The sequence below is a fragment of the Nomascus leucogenys genome, chromosome 19, assembly GCF_006542625.1.
Source record: "Nomascus leucogenys isolate Asia chromosome 19, Asia_NLE_v1, whole genome shotgun sequence".
NCBI classification, from domain to species: Eukaryota; Metazoa; Chordata; class Mammalia; order Primates; family Hylobatidae; genus Nomascus; species Nomascus leucogenys.
The window spans coordinates 51913464-51935341 of record NC_044399.1 but is presented as its reverse complement, the minus strand read 5'-3'; positions in this window follow the sequence as shown (position 1 = coordinate 51935341).

Here is a 21878-nt window from a genome sequence, read left to right as displayed (position 1 = left end):
TTGTCTATTGTCAATTTCATGGAAGCTTGGTCTAATCTCTAGTTGTCATGTTTCAGTCTAATTACATATTTGCCTTGTTTATGCATCATTTTTTATTACTGATAATGGAAATGATTCTATGTATTTTCATGGTAGTCCTTGTTATACCTAGAAATGAATCCTTGTAAACTGTTTCTGAATTGTTTTTCTCCACCAGCACCATTCTCAGCTGCAGTGAGAGATAAACTTGTTTTATATATTCTGAGCATGTGTTTCATTCTGCATGGCTGATATGACATCACAACAACTCACATCTCTCCCCATAACCCAGTCAGCAAAAGGGATTTTTAAATCACTCAACAACAGCTGGATATCAAGATGAGACGTGTTTTAGTGGATGCAGAAAAACCTCTTCTTTTCTTCCTCCCTCCTTTCTTTTCTCCCTCCCTCCCACTTTCTCTCTGTGTCCCTCTATCTATAAAGACTGGAATCAATTGAAACAAGTTTGAGTTTGGAATACATACAAATTTTAATATACCCGCATTAAACCCAAGGCATTATGGGTAACTCATATGATTTTTAAGGGGAAAATATTCTAGCATTCAAAAATTCATATATGTACCAAAATGGGTATGTGGAGTTGGTTAAAATTAGTTTTATGAAGAACAGCAGTCCGGCCTGCAGCATCTCCCATCTGCAGGCTCCACTGAAACTTCCATTTGAAGATTTTTAAAATAAACTTACAAAATAGTTTTCTCTAGAGTTTTCTATCTCCTTTTTATTATGAAACAGCCAGTATTTGTGTAAAGACCTGCATTGATTCTAATCTTTACCTTTAAAGAACTTTCTATAATTTAATTCCAATAATATGTTCTATATCTTAAGTTTATGGTACTATACCTGGTTTAGAATATGAATACATAATGGTGACTTACTCGTGTAGTCTGATTTAGTCCTTCTAGATTACATTCTGTTTTATGAATTTATAATAGTCTTTGAAACTTACTAAAATTAAATGCTTCTATAATAGTGAATATCTTAATTGTAATATTGTGTTTTAAATTTTCCTTTCTTCCTCTCTCCTTTCCTCTCTCCCTGCCTCTCTCTCTCTCTCTCTCTCTCTCTGTCTCTGTGTCCCTCTACCTGTAAGCACTGGAATCAATAGAAACAAGTTTGAGTTTGGAATACATACAAATTTTAATATACTTTTATTACACTTAAGGTATTATGAGCAACTTATATGATTTGTATTATCCTTATTTATATAAACTTATATAATCCTTATTCTACAAATAAGGATCAGCCTTAGATATAACCCTCAAACATAAGTCCATTCATGGTTGGAACAAATACATTTCATTGTGTAATCTTTATATGTTTTCATCAGGAATTTTAGAATTTTAATTAAGAGTAAGATTTAAATTCAATAACTAAAATAGTGATGTTATTTCTGGTTTTCATGATGCTATTTTTAAAATATAAAACATATTTAAATTTATCTAGATTATTATTTCTTTCCTGTTTATGTACCAAGCTCTTCAATTTATTTTTACTTTCCCAAGAAAATTTCAAAATATCTTTAATGACAACTTTGAAATAATAAGACCTTGTTATAAAAACATTTGGTGTATGTATTATATGATAATTGGATCTTCAATTAGATTGATTAGCTCAAAATTAAAATTTTGTCCATTTTCTAAAGTGTTAATTTTAGAATCACAGAATTCTACAACAGTTCTTCCTTGGAATAAGTTAAACACTAGACATACATAATTTACATAATGTGATAAGCCATATATAATACATTTATCTTTACTGTCTCAAAAAGAGAAAAAAGAACTTGGTCATTGCTTCCAGAGGCTGACTTTGTTCTTTGAAAGATTTCTGGACATTCCTTGTGTAGTGCCTTAAAGGGAGATAATCAGGGTCTTCAAATCAGGCTTTGAAGTATATTTCAGGAAACTCATCTTTCAAATGCTTGAATTGGAAATTTGATTGAACACTAAACTCAACACAGGTCTCCATTTATCTTAGTAAAAAACTTTCTTTAAAACTATTCTTGCGTTCACAGCTGCCAGGAATATTTTTCAAAAATATTTATTGACTGCTTTATAAGGTTAATTGAAATGAAAGACTGGTATTTTTTTTCTTGAAAAATAGTGGGCATTTGACCTACACCTGTAAAATAAATAACAGGTATCTTATGACTTCTTGATTTATTAGAGACATGAAACTTTCTTCCTCTCCATTTTAAAAGATGCTTTTTTTTCTTTTCTTTTCTGGAAGACTGAGTTTTGGTCTCTGTTATCTGCTTTGTGCCACTTTGCAAGACAATTCTTCTCTTTGCACCAATTGAGTACTGGACTTAGTGGTATCCTTTAGAAAGAAAGTGGATTCTTCTAATGGGGCCAGTGTCTACAATTAGCTTAAGACTGTTAGAGAAAGGAACTAAAGCATATTTTTCACTGCAATACCGGTTACGCAGACTTCGAAAATTAAGTAGATTCTTCCCAAAACACTAAGCTACTTGGACTGACGTGACAGAAGCAGACAGATTATTAAATTAAACAAAAGATGAAGTGGGCATCAACACAAGTGGTATTAAGGTAAATATTTGTGCATTGGGATGGTTAAAGGACTGTCCTTGCCTTGGAATAGGTCACAGAATGAGGAGAAATTGCCAGAGTAGAGCATTCCTTGTCCTATTTAAACTTTGATTTTAGGTTTGGGGACCTGTGTGCAGGTCTGTTTTACAGGCCAATTCATGTTATGGGGGTTTGTTGTGCAGATTATTTCATCATCTGGGTACCAAGCCTAGTATCCAATAGGTATAGTTTCTAATCCTATTCCACCCCCCACCCTTCACTTTCAAGTAGGTCCCAGAGTCCGTTTTTCCCCTCTCTGTGTCTGTGAATTCTCCTTATTTAGCTCTTTCATATACATGAGAACAGAGCATTCTTTCCATATCACGAATTAAAGCATCATATATTTTCTTTTCTCCTTTTAGTTTTTCATCCTTTGTCACTTTTTTCATCTGCTCAGTGACTACTATGATATAGTTACTACACAAGATATTCTCCACATTCTTTCCTTCACATGCTTTATTTTGTTTCCCCCTTGTAATTCTTTTTCTTTCCCCTCATTTATTGTTCCCTGGTCCTGTGTCATCACGCAGAGTCTATGCTGGCACCTCATGACAAATGCTGTATAGCAAGTTGTTTGGTCATAGGTAGTGACAAAACAAAATCTGAAGCACTAAATTGAAACAAAATTCTTGTTATAAAAAGGCAAGAACCCTACAATTTTACTGAGTTATAACTCTATTTTATATAAGCAACTAACTGAGTATATTGATCTACTTTTGTTAGCTTTTCCTTACTTTCCAGCTATATAATATCTTCTTACCCTTGGGATAAAATGAAATATAATAGATAAAGGAAGCAGGGAACACAAGTGTAACTTTTGAATTGTTACCATTTGAAATTTTTTCAGTTATACACTGACTTTTTGATTAAATATTTTATTTCGTGTTTAATGATTATATTGTGAATTTTTAGATCACTTAAATTGTGTGTTTTTAATGAGTTCTAGTCTAATATAGTCAGTGAGGATATGGTTGTTGATATTATTCAGTATAGATAGCTCAAGTTTTGAAAGGATATTTCTACTCAAACTACTTGTAACTATCTACATACAGGAGATGATGCTAGCATTTCTTTTTTTTTTTTTTTTTTTTTTTTTTTTTTGTTTTTGTTTGAGACGGAGTCTCGCTCTGTCACCCAGGCTGGAGTGCAGTGGCGCGACCTCGGCTCACTGCAAGCTCCACCTCCCGGGTTCACGCCATTCTCCTGCCTCAGCCTCTCCGAGTAGCTGGGACTACAGGCGCCCGCCATCACGCCCGGTTAATTTTTTTGTATTTTTAGTAGAGACGGGGTTTCACCGTGGTCTCGATCTCCTGACCTCGTGATCCGCCCGCCTCGGCCTCCCAAAGTGCTGGGATTACAAGCGTGAGCCACCGCGCCCGGCGATGCTAGCATTTCTTTTGCAAACAACCAATATGATGTACTTTCCATTCGATATTGGGCTAAATATTTCAAAGTTTTGGGCATAACTTTTCACTTGACTATGAATTTTTATGTTTTAGACCATAGGAGGTTGTCCACACTCTCTAATCCCTTCCATGAGAGGTTTGCAGATGGAAACGTGAGGGCTATTAAGCTAAATTATCCGTTTTGTTTTTTAGTTTCTCGGTCTTAGGCATGCAGCATTGAAATGGGAGGAGAATCTGCAACCTATTATTTTACTTTTGAGCAATCTAGAATATGTCTTCTTTCCATACAGGAAAGAATGATTTCCCTGTTACAGCATTCTTTGAAGAAAAACAGAATTGGATGTTCTGACCCAGCTATGTATTTTTTAAAAATAACTGAGTTACTGAGTCACTGCACACTCTACCCTCTCTGCACAGTTCCAGACTGCTGCCGCTCAGAAACCCAGGCCTCTGCACCACTCGAATGGAACACAAGCACTCAGCAATGGCAGGTTGTTGATCCCTAGCATTCTCTGATATTTTTCTGTTTATTTCTAACCAATCACTCTGAATGGTGCTGTGGAATCACCATTAATTAATGTCCATGAAATGCTAATATGAGAAGGTGATGTACAAACTGTTTTCATAAATTATTTAATCACTGACACATATGGTATAAAAAAGAAAGACACATTGAATTAAAAATGATGTAATATTAATTATACATATATTGATTATATATATGCATATATGTGTATGTCTATATGTACCTATATACATATACATGTAAAAAATGTGTAAAAACTTCCCTGCCTCCCCTCTTGCCTCTGCCTTTAGTGATTTTCCCCATTATAGCTATAGCAATCTTTCAAACAACACAAATATCCTATCTCACACCTGTATAAACTAATGGATCCCCATTACTTTTAAAATATTGTGCATCTTCCTTATCGAGGGTTACAAGATCCTTTGTTACATGGCTCCTTCACAGCTATCCATTCTGAACTGCCACCCACTTCTCACCCTACTCTGTGCACTCCTCAATTCAATTACTCTTAATGTCGGGAACATCTTGACCCCTCTCAACCCTCAGCCTTTACATGAGTCATTCTCTGAGTGAAGCATCATTTAACTTCTCTTCCTCCAATGTTTGCCTGGCTAAACAGGTACATTCTCTTAAAAAAGAGTATATTTAAAGGTATACAATATGCTGTTACTAGATACATATGTATATAGTAAATTGGTTACTATCGTGGAGCAAATTAACATATCTATAATCTCTCAAAGCTACCTATTTTTCCCTCCTGAAGCAAAGAGCAGGGGTTATCTACTTATTTAGCAAAAATCTTGAATCCAAAACACTACTGTTAACTATAGTCTTCATATGGTATATTAGATCTTTAGACTTATTCATCCTATGTATCTGCTACTCTGTATTCTTTGACCATGGCATCCTTGGCACGTCAGCTTATATGGACAGCATTCCCTGACCACTTTTATACACCCTCAAATGCACATGGAAGACATTGAATAGTGCTTCTCCCCTACATGTACTCTCATGATATTCTCTACTACCCCACCAATAGCTCTCATTGCTTCGTGTTATTATTTCCTGTTTGCTCATCTGGATCTCCCACTAGGCTTTTATTATAATGAGGCAGGGAAAGTTTTGACCCCGCTCATCATGGCACATAATGGAAGCAGCATAATGCTATCACATAGCAGAGTAGAATCAATGTTTGCTAAACAAATAAGTAAATAAGTAAATGAGGTTATAGGTAGGGGTTATTTCTGAGTCATACACTATGTAATTATGAAGACTATTTTTAAAACTTCAACAAAATGGTGCTGTTTCCTTAGGCAGGATTTTCAAGAAAGAGAAGCTTACAAGTGTAGGAGGATGAGGATGCATCCCTAATTTATGATTCTAGGGGCAAAGTCCAATTATATGCTAACATCTTCATGTAATTTATATGGTAACTGTCCACCCCTCACTCCAATCCCAACCTTCCACTTTCTTACACCACAAGATACACTCTATTTAGGGCTTTATGTTCTAGATATTTTGTGAAAATTTGAGGCATTATTTTTATAATTGCAAAACTAGATAGTAAGCCATTATTACTATTATCAATTAATGAAAGCTACAAATAAGCCAACACTGAAGAACTTAATAATGAAAATGTTAATCTACAATTGCCACAAAAACTGCCTGCAAAATTTTCTCCGTCAAATTTTCCTACCAATAACAACATTATGGAAGAAATAACATGGTGTTACAATAAGAAATGTTATAAAATGTTATAGCTCTATATTTAGACCGTCCTCGGTTGTAAAATGGTACAAGGAATGTTCAAAATTTTTTGCTGCTGTATACTGGGAGCTCTTTGTAAAACTGGTGCTGTTCTATGGATAGATAAGATCACAGTTTTCTTTTTGGTGTGATGTTTATATGCTTCTATTTGACACAGATCACTTACATCTATAAATATTATGAATGAATTAGAAACAGAACCAAGAACCACATTTAATTTCCATTAGATTTGTTTATTAGAATTTTACAGTAATATGTGATTTTTCCTTCAGAATTAGAAATCTGTTATATTTACCTTTGAGATCTCATAGTGCCACGTATAATTTATTTCTACATGGAGTGTATCACTGTATGTTTGTGGAATTTGGTTGAAATCAAAATACCTATGGAGTATGTAAAAGAATTACACATATTTTGGCAGAGATTTTCAGTGTTTAAACATATATTTACCACCAACATATTAAAAATTATGACCTATATGGTCTATATGATCCAGTAATTAAAATATAGGAATGTGTCATCTAAAACAATGTACATATCTGGGGGATGCATAAACATAATTTAGTTGCTTCCACAAAGTAAAAAGGGCAAGTGTATTGCAGTAATTCAGAATATGGGTGTTGGATTCTGATGACCTGGGTTCTAATCCCAGCTCTGCCACTTAATAGGCAACTTTATTTTCAAAAGAATCAGCGAGATCATCCAAAATGAGAGTGATACAAATGCCAACCCTGTACGTCTGTTCTAAATATAAATATCACAAATGCAAAGTATTTGGTGCAGAGCTTGGCTCAGTAAGTACTAACAAAGATCTGCTGTTGTTAGATACGATTATATTATCTCTTTCTTTCTCAACCTGTAGAAGGCAAGCTGTTGGTAAACAGGAAAAGTAATATAAAATTACTCTGCAGCATGTTATATAATTTTGAGTGAGCATGTGTCCTTATTTACAAATTAATAACAGAAAGTTTGAAGCCCAAGCAAGGAGATCTAGAATAAATCACTTAAATTTATAAATTTGTGCCTATAAATTGAGAAAAACAATAGCTACTTTGGTTAGCTTAAGTAATTGCCATCAAAAGGAATTTTAAAATATAAAACATTAAACAAATGAAATGGACACAAAACATGCTCTTGACTGTGACAGTCTGTACATAGTGACTTTCAATTTTAAATTGTTCAGAGACATCACAGGATATTAAAAATACGGATGGCAAGAGCCAGATAAGTGGAAAATTAGTTCTGGAAATAATGTTTGTTCAGGTTGTTAGAGCAAGTCCATTTTTTTCCCTCAGGCAGATATTTTGAAGGTTGTACTGGCTTCATTTTCTAAAGAGAAGGGAAAAGAACAGGAAGTTAATCATCTCTGTTCATGTGCCATGTACCTGAGAAGCTGCTCAATAAATATTAATTGATGAAGATGATATTGTAAGGACGATGTTTTGTGAAATTGATTCATAAAAGTCAGCCTTCGGCAACTCTACCAACGTGACTGGGTGTGTTCAGCATGTTTTATTTAACTCCTTTTGTAAGAAGATCATGTTAAATTAAACACGTTTGATTGGGATCCTGAGCCTAGGTATTTCTTTCTTTCCTTCCTTCCTTCCTTCCTTCCTTCCTTCCTTCCTTCCTTCCTTCCTTCCTTCCTTCCTTCCTCCTCCCTCCCTCCCTCCCTCCCTCCCTTCCTTCCCCCATCCCACTTTCTCTCTCTATTTCTCCCTCCCTCTTTTCCTTTTTAACTTTTTTGTATCCCTACATTGCTTGTTTATATATTGTACACTTAAACCATAATTCTATCTGGTAGAGATAGCAACTAGAGCAGCTTTGAAACATGTTTTCTCTCTAGATGTAGCCCTTGAAAATTTTTACTTGATAAACTTGGAAGATCAGAGAAGAGAGATAAGCTAATGTGCTTTTCTTCACATTGCCATTCACAGACACTCAAGGCTGAGATGGCCTTTCTGAGAAGCCCATTTTATGGAATGTTATGTGACTGTCACGACCTGCAGACATGAACACTGGGCATAGTCAGCTGGGAATGGATCTGGCCCAGAGTCTGGTCTGAAATTTTAGTTTAAAAAATAGCGATGAGAACACATGGACACAGGGAGAGGAACATCACACACTGGGGCCTGTCAGGCGGTGGAGGGCAAGGGGAGAGAGAGCATTAGGACAAATACTTAATGCATGCAGGGTTTAAAACCTAGATGATGGGTTGATAGGTGCAGCAAACCACCACGGCACATGTATACCCAGATAAACTGCACATTCTGCACATGTATCCCAGAACTTAAAGTAATAAAAAAAATAGCAACCTGACTACCTGGAACGTTATCTTACTGCTATATATGCGTGAACCAGTACCTAGAATACGTTCCTGCCTTGTATTAATGCCTCATTATTCCACACGACTTTGGCTTACACACAAAGGAATATTTATCACATAAAACCATACCAGAATAGCTTTTTTAAAAACTCTTTGTTTATCCAAGAGTTTTATTTTTCATGAAATGCCATTATTAATAATTAGAGAAGTCATGGAATTCCTGATTGTAATCTCAAAATATTTATCACTGAGTTGCAGCTTTGCCCTGAGCCCAATCTATGTGCAAAAAAGAGGGGCTTAGGTATGGATGAGAAAGCCAAGTACACAAATAACTAGAACACCTAACAAAATGTCTTAGACTATAGGAATAATCCATGTTATCTAGCAGACTAGAAGGAAATATTGTTTCTGACTTGGTGAGACTGCTGTATTTGTGTGTGTGTGTGTGTGTGTGTGTGTGTGTGTGTGTGTGGAATATCTATTTTACGATTTTCTTCATTCCCTCTATAGCAATTTGTCTTGATTAGATTTCTAATAATAGCTGTCTCTTCTAACATGGGAATTTTTTTGTATACATGTCTGAGAGCTGCCTATTTTTATTACCTTTTCCTGTACATATGAGGATCTCTGTCTCTGCCTCTCTCTTTCTCACATCTTTGAAATCACAACAGTTTATCCGAAAAAGTCTTGAAATGTATCATTTCGAATCAGTTATTCTGGAGACATGCTGTACTGCCTCTTCAAAGCTTAGATTCGAGCTTTGAATGATTTCTGAATGGTATTCTCATTAAATAAATTAAAATATGTATTGTTTTACTTTTCTTCGTCTCTCATCTTTATAGAGGCCACATCTCCCATTTTATGTGTTTTTTAACTTTTTATTTATTTTCAGTTATTTTGTTAATTGTTTCTTTTTTTTTTGAGATGGGGTCTCGCTGTGTCACCCAGGCTGGAGTGCAGTGGCGCGATCTCGACTCACTGCAAGCTCTGCCTCCTGGGTTCACGCCATCGTCCTGCCTCAGCCTCTGGAGTAGCTGGGACTACAGGCGCCCGCCACCACGCCCGGCTAATTTTTTGTATTTTTAGTAGAGACAGGGTTCCACCGTGTTAGCCAGGATGGTTTGCTAATTGTTTATTAGTCTTGTCCATTCTGGCATTTATTTGTTCAATTGTACTCAGTCTCCTCTTTTTTTTTTTTTTAATATCTCAAAGTGACCCTTATTTTTGTACCATTTAATTTTTCTCTTCAATGTCATCTCCAAACAATGGCAGCTTTTTTTTTAATGTCCTTCGCCTGCCATGTCATTTTGTCTTTGTTTCCTTTGTGCGCCTGCTTTAAGCTCTTGTTGTCCGAAGACTATTACTCACATTTGAATGATTTACATTCTTCTGAGACAAGTTATTTTAGGCAGTTTATGTGAAGGAAGGGCTAGCATTCTGATCTAGAGAAAATTAAAACCTGGAACAGAGTGTGTGTTGGGTGGGGGGGTGGGTGGGGAGGGTAAGAGAGAGAGCGAAAACGAGAATACAAGGGCTTTGGTTTGATTTTCTTTACTTCTAGACATTCCTTATTCTGACAGGTAGCTGGCTGGTCACAACTTGGCCTCTCCTCCTCTCTGCTTTACCTTTGGATAAATCCTTCATTAATGCTGCTTCTGTGGATTCTTTTACTTATTCCAGCAGCTCTAATCTGTAGTATCTAGCAGGATCCAGAGAAATACACTCAGCAGCCCATGTCTCTTATTGCCATTATTCCTAACAACAGTGTTGGCTTCTTCTCTCAGGGTGAGGCACCTGACTTGAGACTCTTTGGATTCTCCTAATCCTGTCTGCTGCACCTGTGGCAGCAGGCATGTTTGATATAAACTTTTCTTGGCCTGACAACCCTCCTCAAATGTTGCATGTGGGGTTACAGTGTGTCCTAGTTAGATAGAAGAGCTTACGTGTGTACTTCTTATCCTCCCTCTAATTTCAGAGATAAAAACAGAAAAACATATCCTTATTCTGCCACCTTAAAATGAAAAGTCTTGATAGTCTTTTTTTTTAAATTCTAGCTGTAATTTTATGACATTTATTTGGGATAAAATGGGAAAAAGAATTGTCAGTCTCTTTAGTCGAATCTTTACTGAGGACTGTTCATATGTTTTGCATTGTCCTGACAACACAAACACAATGAAATAAAAATGATACTAGCTGAGGTTTGAGTGTGCTTACAATATTGTCCTAAGCCTTTACACATACCAGCTCATTTAATCTTCACAATCACCCTACGAAGTAGATGTTATTTTTGGCTGCACTAACTTCAAATACTCAGAAAATAGTATATTGCGGCTTGCAATGTATAGTGTAGCAGAGTTTATGTCGTACTCAGCAATGCAACTTTACCGGATTCATTATTCAATTTTTACCATTGCTAAATGTGTTTCCCAGGTCAGACAAAACAGTGAGGTCAATAACAGATGTACATTTCCTTGTCAATCGATTCTTAGAAAGAAATGTGTCATTAAATGATTACCACACTTGACAGTGGAAGGACTATGGAAGAGCTAATCCTTTTGAAATTGACAGGAGCTTGGAGATGGGGCTGGACAGATCACATAACAGTCTGCTAAGTGCAGGCTTTGCCTAATCAGGAAAAGCTTGGATGCCCACCTCACTTAACGTGATCTTTCATGAGAAAAAAACCCAAATAACTGAAACAGAGGCCTACATCAGCAAATTTCTGTTCCAGTATATATGGTAGCATCTCACTCTTTCCAGTTATTTTCTAGTGTTCTCAGTGTGATAATATTCTACCATGGAATGAGGAAAAAGCAATGAAGTAAAGAGGAGATGAAGGCTATTACCATGCATTTTTCTGAAATATTTTTGATTTATTTTCTGCACCCAAAGGAGGAGGCCTCCTCCTTTCCTAATTAGATGTTTGGTGATTATATATGTTTAATTTAGTTGAAACTTTCTGGTGGTCCAGAAAAATATTGGAATTGGCTGTCTGTACAGGAATTTAGCCCAGAAACCATTCTGTAATATTTCCTTTCTGCATTATTTTTAATATCAAGTTCATGTTGATTCATATGGTGCTTAGCACAGTAACTCTTACATAGTGCAAAATCAATAAGTGATTTTTGAATTAAATGTAAATTCTAGTATGGGTTAAACTGTTGCCCTCTTTGTGGTATTCTGTCTGATCAGAATTCTTAATCAAGGTATCAGACTAACCACAATTACATGAAAAAAGAAAAGAAAGTTCATCGAGAAATGACCAGCAAATAGCTTCTTAGCATTCTTACTGTATAACATATTGTAGCACTCAAGATTATATTATTTAGATTCAAACTGACCTGCTTTTAAATTCAAGAGCTACCCTTCCTTGTTTTGAAAATTTGGGTAAATTATTTAGATTTTCATTTTCTTCATTTCTAAAGTGAAGTTAATATGTGTTTCCAAGAACTTTATGAGGATTAACAGAGAAAAATTAATTAAAACACCTTTCATCAAGGCCGCACATTTACTAAAGCAAAAGAGATGAATGCTGTCTCCAAGGCTGTTGAAGTTCAAGAGTCTGGGCGGGCCAGGCTGAGAACAAAGTCCCTGAAATTCTGATAATGTCCTTTTGCTTTTTATTGGGCTAAAAGGCACTTTTTATTGGGCCACTTTAAAATCTATTGCTGCATCTTAAGTCTTATGTATGATGGCATCCTTATAGGATGACCTAACCTTTTCTGCAGTAAAAAAAAGGTCATTACCCGTTCTCATACAACATCTGTAAGGCAAATCAACATGTGTTCTTATGACAACCAATATATTGAGTAGATCTTTATTACTGAGTGGAAAGATGGCAATAAAAAAATTAGATAAACAAATATAACATTTCTGGCACTTTTTAAAACCATTGATCTCAAGACAAAATATTCCCATAATCTCAGATATTATATGCAATGTATGTGGTGTTCCTATCTTCTTTTGGACAATGTATTGCCTTCTCCTGAGCTCCTTCTAGAAACTTCCATGCTCTTGTCACCAAGAAAGCTGATGAACATGTTTTCATCTCCATCATTTGAGAAAAGGATTTTTAATCCACCAAGTGCTAGAGCTCTGACCCATAACCAGATCTTGTTGTTTCTAAATCTCAATTTCCTACTTCTGCCATCAGAAATGGAGTCTGCTTCTCTAGCCCACCTTGTACAAGATTTCTTAAATGTAGGTTCATTGATAATTAGCTTAATTATTCTTAGAAAAATTTATTACGGATTATTTCGTGTGTATTCCACATGTTTATCTTCTATTTTACGCAAACTTTAGATAATAAAAAAAGGAACATCTAGTCATGAGCACACAAAGATATATAATTCCTTTACTCATGAGAGTTCATGAGTTCATTGTAAACAGTTTCAGTCATTTCAAAGTATCATTTTCTTTCCTTTTTTTTTGTTTTGTTTTTGCTTTTGGTGAAATTATTACCAGGTATTCTTAAGACAGTTTCCTAACCAACATCAAACTTGATATGTGATACATTCAATTAAGAGTAACTGTTTATTATTATTATTTATTGTTTAAGATAATATGGCATTGTGCATACAGATGGCGCCCTGTCAACGAATATCTAAGATTTATAAGGCTTTCTTGTTGCCATACTAAGAATATACAAAAAACACAAGTGGAAGGAAGGAAGGAAGGAAGGAAGGAAGGAAGGAAAGAAGGAAGGAAAAAAAAAAAAGTCCCTGGAAAAGTCAGACAGAGATTCAAACATTGCCACTTAGTGGCGCTTTGACCTGGAGCAAGTTTGTTTGTTAACCATTTTGAGCCTCAATATTCTCAGCTCTATGTACCTGTATCTCAAGTATATGGTAGTAGCCAAATGAGTTAATTTATATAAGCACTTATTGTTGCGCTTAAGAAACATAAGACAGGCCAGGCGCGTTGGCTCATGCCCGTAATCCCAGCACTTTGGGAAGCCGACGTGGGTGGATCACTTGAGGTCAGGAGTTTGAGATCAGCCTGACCAACATGGTGAAACCCTGCTTCTACTAAAAATACAAAAATTAGCTGGGCTTGGTTGTGCTCACCTGTAATCCCAGCTACTCAGGAGGCTGAGGCAGGAGAATCGTTTGAACTGGGAGGCGGAGGTTGCAGTGAGTCGAGATTGTGTCACTTTACTCCAGCCTGAGTGACAGAGTGAGACTCAATCTCTAAACAACAATAACAAAAAAAAAAAAAAAAGGAAAGAAAAGAAATTTAAGGCACAATGTCCGTTATTTTTCTTTTGCTCCTCCCCCTATCCTATAGTCATGGACTTTGGCACTTGCAGAGTGAGAGAAAATACATCTATTGAAATGTATGCTCCTTTTTATCCCGAGTCAAAATAATTCTTTTGGGATATTTTTTAAAAGGGAGACACCTAATGAGATAAGCCCAGTTAATAATTTCATCAAGACTGTAGTGCCTAGTACAAATAAAAGCCTTCCTCGTTCGATGGTGTAGAATTGCATTCTCTTGACGTGTATCACATATACAGATGAACAAAACTGAATGCCTAGGATCCGGGGAAGGAAAGAACTGTACCCCAATAATAGGATGAACAAATAATTAAGGATGTTTCAGGAAATGTAGAAAAATAATGATTACCAGTAACTTACATTTAATTAGATTGATACGATTATACCAAAGTGAATGACAATCCTTATACTTAACCTGTATATGTTCTTACTGTGAAAGAGCTGCCAGAAAACACAAGCTGCCATGGTCTGGATATTGGGAGTAGGACGTCTTACAATATCGTTTTGATAGGGTTCATCTGTCTTAGGGTTAAAGTGAAAGAAGAACTGTAGCAAGGACGAGGAGACAAAAGGTCCTTGGCCACTGAAAACACAAGAAGATCATCACTGGTTTTAGCCACTTAGGCAGCCATAGAAAATGTTGCTTTTGGAACACAATGTCATCCCTTTGACCTTAGGTATCTAATGCTTGGATTTGGGAGAGGAGGACTAATCAAGTCGTATTATCTTCAATAGGTTCTGGAAACCCTGATGGCAGGAAATGACTTGGAAGGAAACAAATGTCTTTAGGACAGTATGTAATGTTGGCTCCTTTCAATATTAAGCACCAGCAACTTCAGAAAAGGCAGGGCCAACAGAAGGAATGGTGACATCTTAAGCAAATGTCAATAGCCCAGCATTGCATTTGGTGTTAGCAGGCGCAGAAGCATTATACAAGTTTTAATGAAGAAAAGTAAAAAAACTGACTTCATGTAACAAGAGGATTTCACAGAGCATAGTGAGGTCATCTATGAAGACTTTCAGCACGACTTAGGAAGAATTTGAGTGCAAATGCTTTCTCATGACCTTCTAGTGATGGGAGAACATTACAGTCTTTTAAAGAGCAAGAAGTGGAATAGAAGTAAAAATATAATAATTTATTATGCCATTTGATATTTCTTTTCATCCTTTTTTCTCACATCTACATCTCATCCCCAAAATAAGAAAGAAAACAAAGCTTAAGTATATTGATTTGTAAACTAGCCGCATGATCTCCTTCTAGATTGCATGCAGATATTCATAAAAAGTAGACAGTTTTAACTGTGAGTCATAAATTAATTTTCTGAATGCATAAGATGAGAGAGATGAAAGTATTAGTAAAGGAGAGTTTTTAATTATTTTATTTTTACTTTTAGTCTACCTCCTCCTTTTTAAAAGATTCTAATAGTGAATTTTACTTGGAAAAAGTTAACCTAAAGTTACTGGCCACACTGCCAGAAGCTGACTTGTTTGGCAAATAGCAAGTATTTCATTTTAAATGTTCACCAAAGAGCACCACCAAGAGGGAGCAAGTAATTGCCTCTGTTTTTAAAACATGTTCTCAAATACGTATTTTTAACATAATGTCAATTTTTGTAAACTGGATTGTTTTTCTCCTCCTTTTGGAGAAACTGAAGTTCAGATTATCAGTTAGTTTTAAGTTTCTTGAAAGCAAATGCCTAGAACTCTTTACAATAGAAAAAGCAGGTAGTCCCCACACAAAGCAAGCTGAACTGATTTCGCTCCAACATTTTCGGGCCATAGTAACATACTTGAAATCGTGTTATTTATGATGTACTTCTTTTCTTCAGCCAAAATTTTGCCAGTGACTTTGAACACATTTATTAACATTTCACAGCACAGTATGTAATCTGTCTTTGCTTTTGATATTTTGTTCAAAACTAACAGAAGGTCTGCCTCAGAGAATAACAGCCAATGAGTTGGGAAAAAAAATAGGGCATAAAAAGTTCACTGTTTTCTTCCCTTAAAAAAAAAAATGTGTGCATTTGGGGAAAGAGCCCAATGGATCATAGAACACAACCTAGAAGATCATAGCAATGATATCTCATGGGAACCATCAAGGTTGTAGAAACCAGAGGATGTTTCAGATACTGTACAAATCCCTAACAAACTCTGTGATATCATGTGGCATCTGAATCAGTTGAACCCGTGGCTGGAGGTTTGGCTTCTTCCTCATTTGAACTTTGTTTTCCTATTAGCTGACATGCTGGTTAAGGGTGTAAAAACTCTAATTAAATCCTAGTTCTGACCTTAGTACTTGTAGGTCCTCAAACTCATAAAGCATCACTTTCCTTATCTTTACAATGGCAATAAGGAAATAATAAATATTTCATAGGGCTGTTATAAGGTTCAAGTGAGTTAAATAGTGGAAAGTGAGCACAGTTGTTCACACATATATAACTCTCAGTAAGTGTTAGTAATTGTAATAAAGCAGGAGCAGGAATCATAACACAAAGATATTCTGTTCATTGTACACAATGTGCAAATTCCAACACCCATCACAGTCATTGTTACTGGAGGGTTTTCCCTTCTGCACAGAGGATAGGCAGCTTCTCCATCTATGAGATGATCTCACTTCCTAAGAAAGAAAATACAGGAGGAAAAAATTAAGACATCGTGTTTTTGGTTTTGCGGCAAAGGAAAATGATTAACAATATTGACTTTTGCTATATTATGCTGGGAGTGCTCACATGTGAAAAGAAAAGGAGAGATACAAGGATTTCTAAACTGAATGTTATAAATGAGCTTCATCACTGGAAAAAGAAAATTTCCATGGCAGTGGCAGATTAAAAGTGAACAATAATAATGAATGGTTGCATAGTTACATAAATATTTTTTCAATGTATACATTGATTTTCTCTTCTATTATTCTATCTAATTCCCATATATACTCTCCATTCTAGAGTTTTTTGTTTTGATTTGTTTCGTTTTGTTTTGTGTTCCTTTTGAGACAAGGTCTCACTCTGTTGTCCAGGCTGGAATGCAGTGGCACGAGCATGACTCAGTGCAGCCTCAACCTCCTGGGCTCAAGTGCTGCTTGAGCCTCCTGAGGAGCTGGGACTACAGGCATGGATCACCATGCCCAGCTAACTTTATTTTTAAATGTTGGAGAGACAGAGTCTCACTTTGTTGTTCAGACTTCTAGATACTATTATTATTATATTCATTAGATAAGAAAAAGTGTGGTTTAGAAAGGTTAGGTAAATTGCTTAACATCTCATAGACAGGCCTACTGACTTGAAACTCCACACTAAACACACACACACAGACACACACACACACACGGATGCATTAACATACATTAACATATATGCATATATATGCACAACACATTTATACACACACACATATTGGAGAGTGAATATGCTATCTGTACCACTGTGTTGAATATACCCAAATATATTCTACCAAATATAAACACATAATTTGGGGCCATGTAAATTAAGATGTTAGTTGTAAAGATAAAGTGTTCAAATACACAAATTATACTTGAAAGTGAATTAAAAGTATAGTAGTACTGCCTTATGCACAGTTTCAACTTCAGTTTCAGTGGTTTCAGTTACCCATGGTGAACTGCTGTCCAAAAATAGTTGACTACAACGCAATATGAATTTTGAGAGACGGGGAGAGATGACCTTACATAGCTATTATCATAGATTGTTATAATTTTTCTATTATTAATTGTTGTTAATCTCTTAGTGGACCTAATTTATAAATTAAACTTCATCATAGATATGTATGTATAGGAAAAAACAATACATATGTATATATACGTATATATACATATATGTGTATATGTGTATATATACATATGTATTATGTTTTTTCCTATACATACATATCTATGATGTTTAATTTATAAATTATACATATATACATATACATATATACATATACATATATACATATACATACATATACACACATGTATATATACGTATATATATACGCATACACATACACATGTGTATATATACGTATATATACATGTGTGTATATGTATGTATATGTATATATGTATATGTATGTATATGTATATATGTATATGTATATATATATGTATATGTATATATGTATATGTATATATATGTATGTATATATATACATATGTACATATATGTACACATATACATATATGTGTGTGTATATATATAATTTAGCATTATCCACAGTTTCAGGCATTCACTGGTGGTCTTGGAACATATCTCCCACCGATCATGGAGGACTACTGTAATTGTCCTAGCTCCCTTTGTTCAAATGATTTTTAACATTTCTGATATGAGATTCAGGTGAGTAAAAATGTATACAGCTTATATAGAAGCACATTACCTATTAGATTCATTTTATTTGTATCTTTTTTGAAGAATATAATCAATTTTAACAAATTGAATTCATTACTTACTCTGAATTGAATTAAAAATATTTCTTGCGTATCTTATGTGGAAGAGGTCACTGGGGTTTTCAGTCCTCTCAAACACAAGTTATGAATTCATTTCCATTCTTAGGTTGATTCTAGGTATAATGAAAGGCTTTGAATAGAATTCAGAAAACATCTTAAAAATTAAGATTTTAACATTATCCTAAGCAAAAAATGAAATCGAAAAGCAGAAAATGGAATTACAATTACTGAGCACTAATATGTTAGAGAGATTTTCACTTATATTGCCTCATTTAATCCTAGTAACATCATAATACTACAACTATTATCCCCATTTGAAAATGAGGAAATACATTTACAGATAAGGTGTTGAGAACACCTAGTAAATGGCAAAAGTAGTAAATGGCCTTCAATTGCATATTTTTCCAACTCCTGAGACCACACTACTGTTACAAAATTACTAGTTTTCTTTCGAATTGAAGTTGTCAACCCATAATCATTTTAATAAACCAAAAAGATGAAGGATTAACATTCTCATTGGCCACTTCTCAATCCTTTCTGGTTTTTCCATTCTCTGTGAGTCCTCAGCTCTCTCTGAATTTCTGAGTGTGCTTTACTATTAAATCTTATGAGAAAGTTAGGAAACAACCCACTGAAGTTTTTACCACTAATTTGCTTGATAACCTTGGAAAAGATTTTATATTTCACTGGGCCTCAGTACATAGGCACATAAATTGAATATAATCCTGCCTAATGTAATTAATTAAGAGGAGAAAATAAGACTATATGTACAAAATATATGCTACAAAATATTTTTATCATGTCTATTTATCCTGTTTTAGGGAATTAATTTGTTGTGAATTAGTGGATAAGGTAAGTTTGAATTTTATTTTTCATTAGAGAACCAAGGAAAAATAAAGGAATAAACAATGGCTAAACCATAAGAAAGACACAAACCAAAAAAAAAAAAAAATAGAGACAAACTGTACTGGATTGCAATTATAAATTATACTGAAATAGTTCAGTAAATATCTTGGCTAAACATCTTGACCCATGCTTCCTTTTCCTTTTCCTGTATCAGTCTTGTCTCTTAATGGATATTGTTCAAAGATACTTGGAGTTGTTTTTTTTTTTTTTTGAGTTGGAGTCTCACTCTGTCACCCAGGCTGGAGTGAAGTGGTGCGATCTCAGCTCACTGCAATTTCTGCCTTGCAGGTTCAAGTGATTCTCCTACCTCAGCCTCCCGAGTAGCTGGGATTGCAGGCACACGCCACCACACCCAGCTAATTTTTATATTTTTAGTAGATACGGGGTTTCACCATGTTGATCAGACTGGTCTCAAAGTCCTGACCTTGTGACCTGCCGACCTCGGCCTCCCAAAGTTCTGGGTCAACAGGCCTGAGCCACCATGCCCGGCCATACCCAGAGTTCCTATCTGATGTAAATAAACTTATTACCATTGCAGTTCTGACAGAATATTTAGTTCACACCAAAACCTCCTTCTAGATTTGCTTTCAAAGTCAGGATTTTCAGGCTGTGTCTTGCCTAAAATTGCTACCAAGTAGGTCAGTACTTAAATGGGCTTTTTTGGAACCTGGTTTCTCCCTTCTTTCTCTCTCTCTATCTCTCTCATCCCCAGGTAAAATGTACAGAATGTTTGCATTTCTCCAAACCTTTAATCCCAATGTGATGGTATTAGAAGGGCAGGCTTTTGGGAAGTGTAATTAGATCATCAGAGCAGAGACATCATGATGGGATTATTGCCCTTACAAGATACCTGAGAGCTGGCTAGCTCTCTGTCTGCCATGTAAAGGCACAGCAAGAAAATGGCTTTGTAAACTAGGAGAAGGGGCCTTGCCAATAACCCAATCCTGCTAACACATTGATCTTGGAATTCCAGCCTCTAGCACTGTTAGAAGTAAATGTCGATAATTTGAGCCACAGAGTCTATGGTATTCAGTTACAGCAGCCTGAGCTAAGAAACCAGGTTATATGGTAAGTGCTGTTAATATTGGCAAAAGTCACTAAAACCCAATTCATGCCTTCAAATACTTAGGAACATTTTGAAGAGACAAGAGTGCAAACAGATAATTTCAATATATTGTAATTAGAACTAGAGCAATTATTCTAGCCTGGTGTTCAGACTAGAGTTCCCACAGAGATAACAGCTTACACTTGAAGGATGAGTAGGTAATGAGCCAATCAATAAGGCATACAAAGGGCTTTCTAGGTAAGACAAAAAGCAAAAATAAAAGCTCAGTCTGAGGAGCAGTATAGTTCCTGAGATCACATATGCCACACTTTGGCATATAGGATAAAGATTATCTTTCTTTCTTCCTTTTACATTTTAAATTTTGATGCTGATTTTTAGCAGGTGTTTACATAATATAAAAGTAACCATTTTAAAGTGACCAATTTAGTGGCATTTAGTGCATTTGAGGTAGGGAAACTGGCAGGGCTTGTTTCTGGTGATAACCCTGCTGAACAAAACAATATTTGACCCAGAAAGTATAAAGTGAAGAAACTGGCAGGAGCCAGCAGATGGTGACAAAAGTGATCTCTAGCTGCCCTCATTGCTCATTGACATAAGACACTCCCACCAGCACCATGACAATTTATGAATGCCATGGCAACCACCCCAAAGTTACTGCCCCTTTTGTAGAAAGTTCTAAGTAATTCACACCTTAATTCGGACTGCTCAGCCCCTTAATCTGCATGTGACTGAAAGTGAGTTTACATGAGTGTAAATGCAGTTGCCAAGAGCCTGCACATTGTTGACTCTGAGTGCACAGCCTATGAGTTAATCCTGCTCCTCAAGAAGCAATACTGTTCAATAAAAGATAGCCACCTAAGACCACCAGCTTACCCTTGAATTTTTTCCTTGGCAAAGCAAAGAACCCTCTTGCGCTAAGCCCCAAATATGGGGCTCACAATCCCAGTAGAGTGAGCTTTAAAATTTCCTCTGTGTGGCAGTTGTGTTTATTTTAAAACTGTCCTGCATCACATTCATAATGTTGTGCAACTGTCACCTCTATCTAATTCCAAAACATTTTCATCTCACTAAGAAAAAACTCTGTACCCACTAAGCAGTTGCTCCCCATTACCCCTTGCCTTAACGCCTGGTAGCAACAATCTTGTTTTTTGTCTTTATGGATTTACCTAATCTAGACATTTCATAGAAATGGAATCACATAATATGTGAACTTTTGTGACTGATCTCTTTCACTTAACATGATTTCAATGTTCATTCATGTTGTGGCATTTCTCAGTACTTCATTTATTTTTATGGCTGAATAAACAAAACATCATGTATTTATATCACTTATAATATACAATTAAACATGATATAGGAAAGAATGTCAGCACTCAAACACTGGTTCCCTGAGATAATTCAGTCAGACAAAAATAAGGAAAAAACACTAAAGAAGATTGAGCAGCTTCCAAGAAATATGGGACTATGTAAAAAGACCAAATGTACCACTCACTGGCATCCTTGAAAGACAGGGAGAGAAAGCAACAACTTGGAAAACATATTT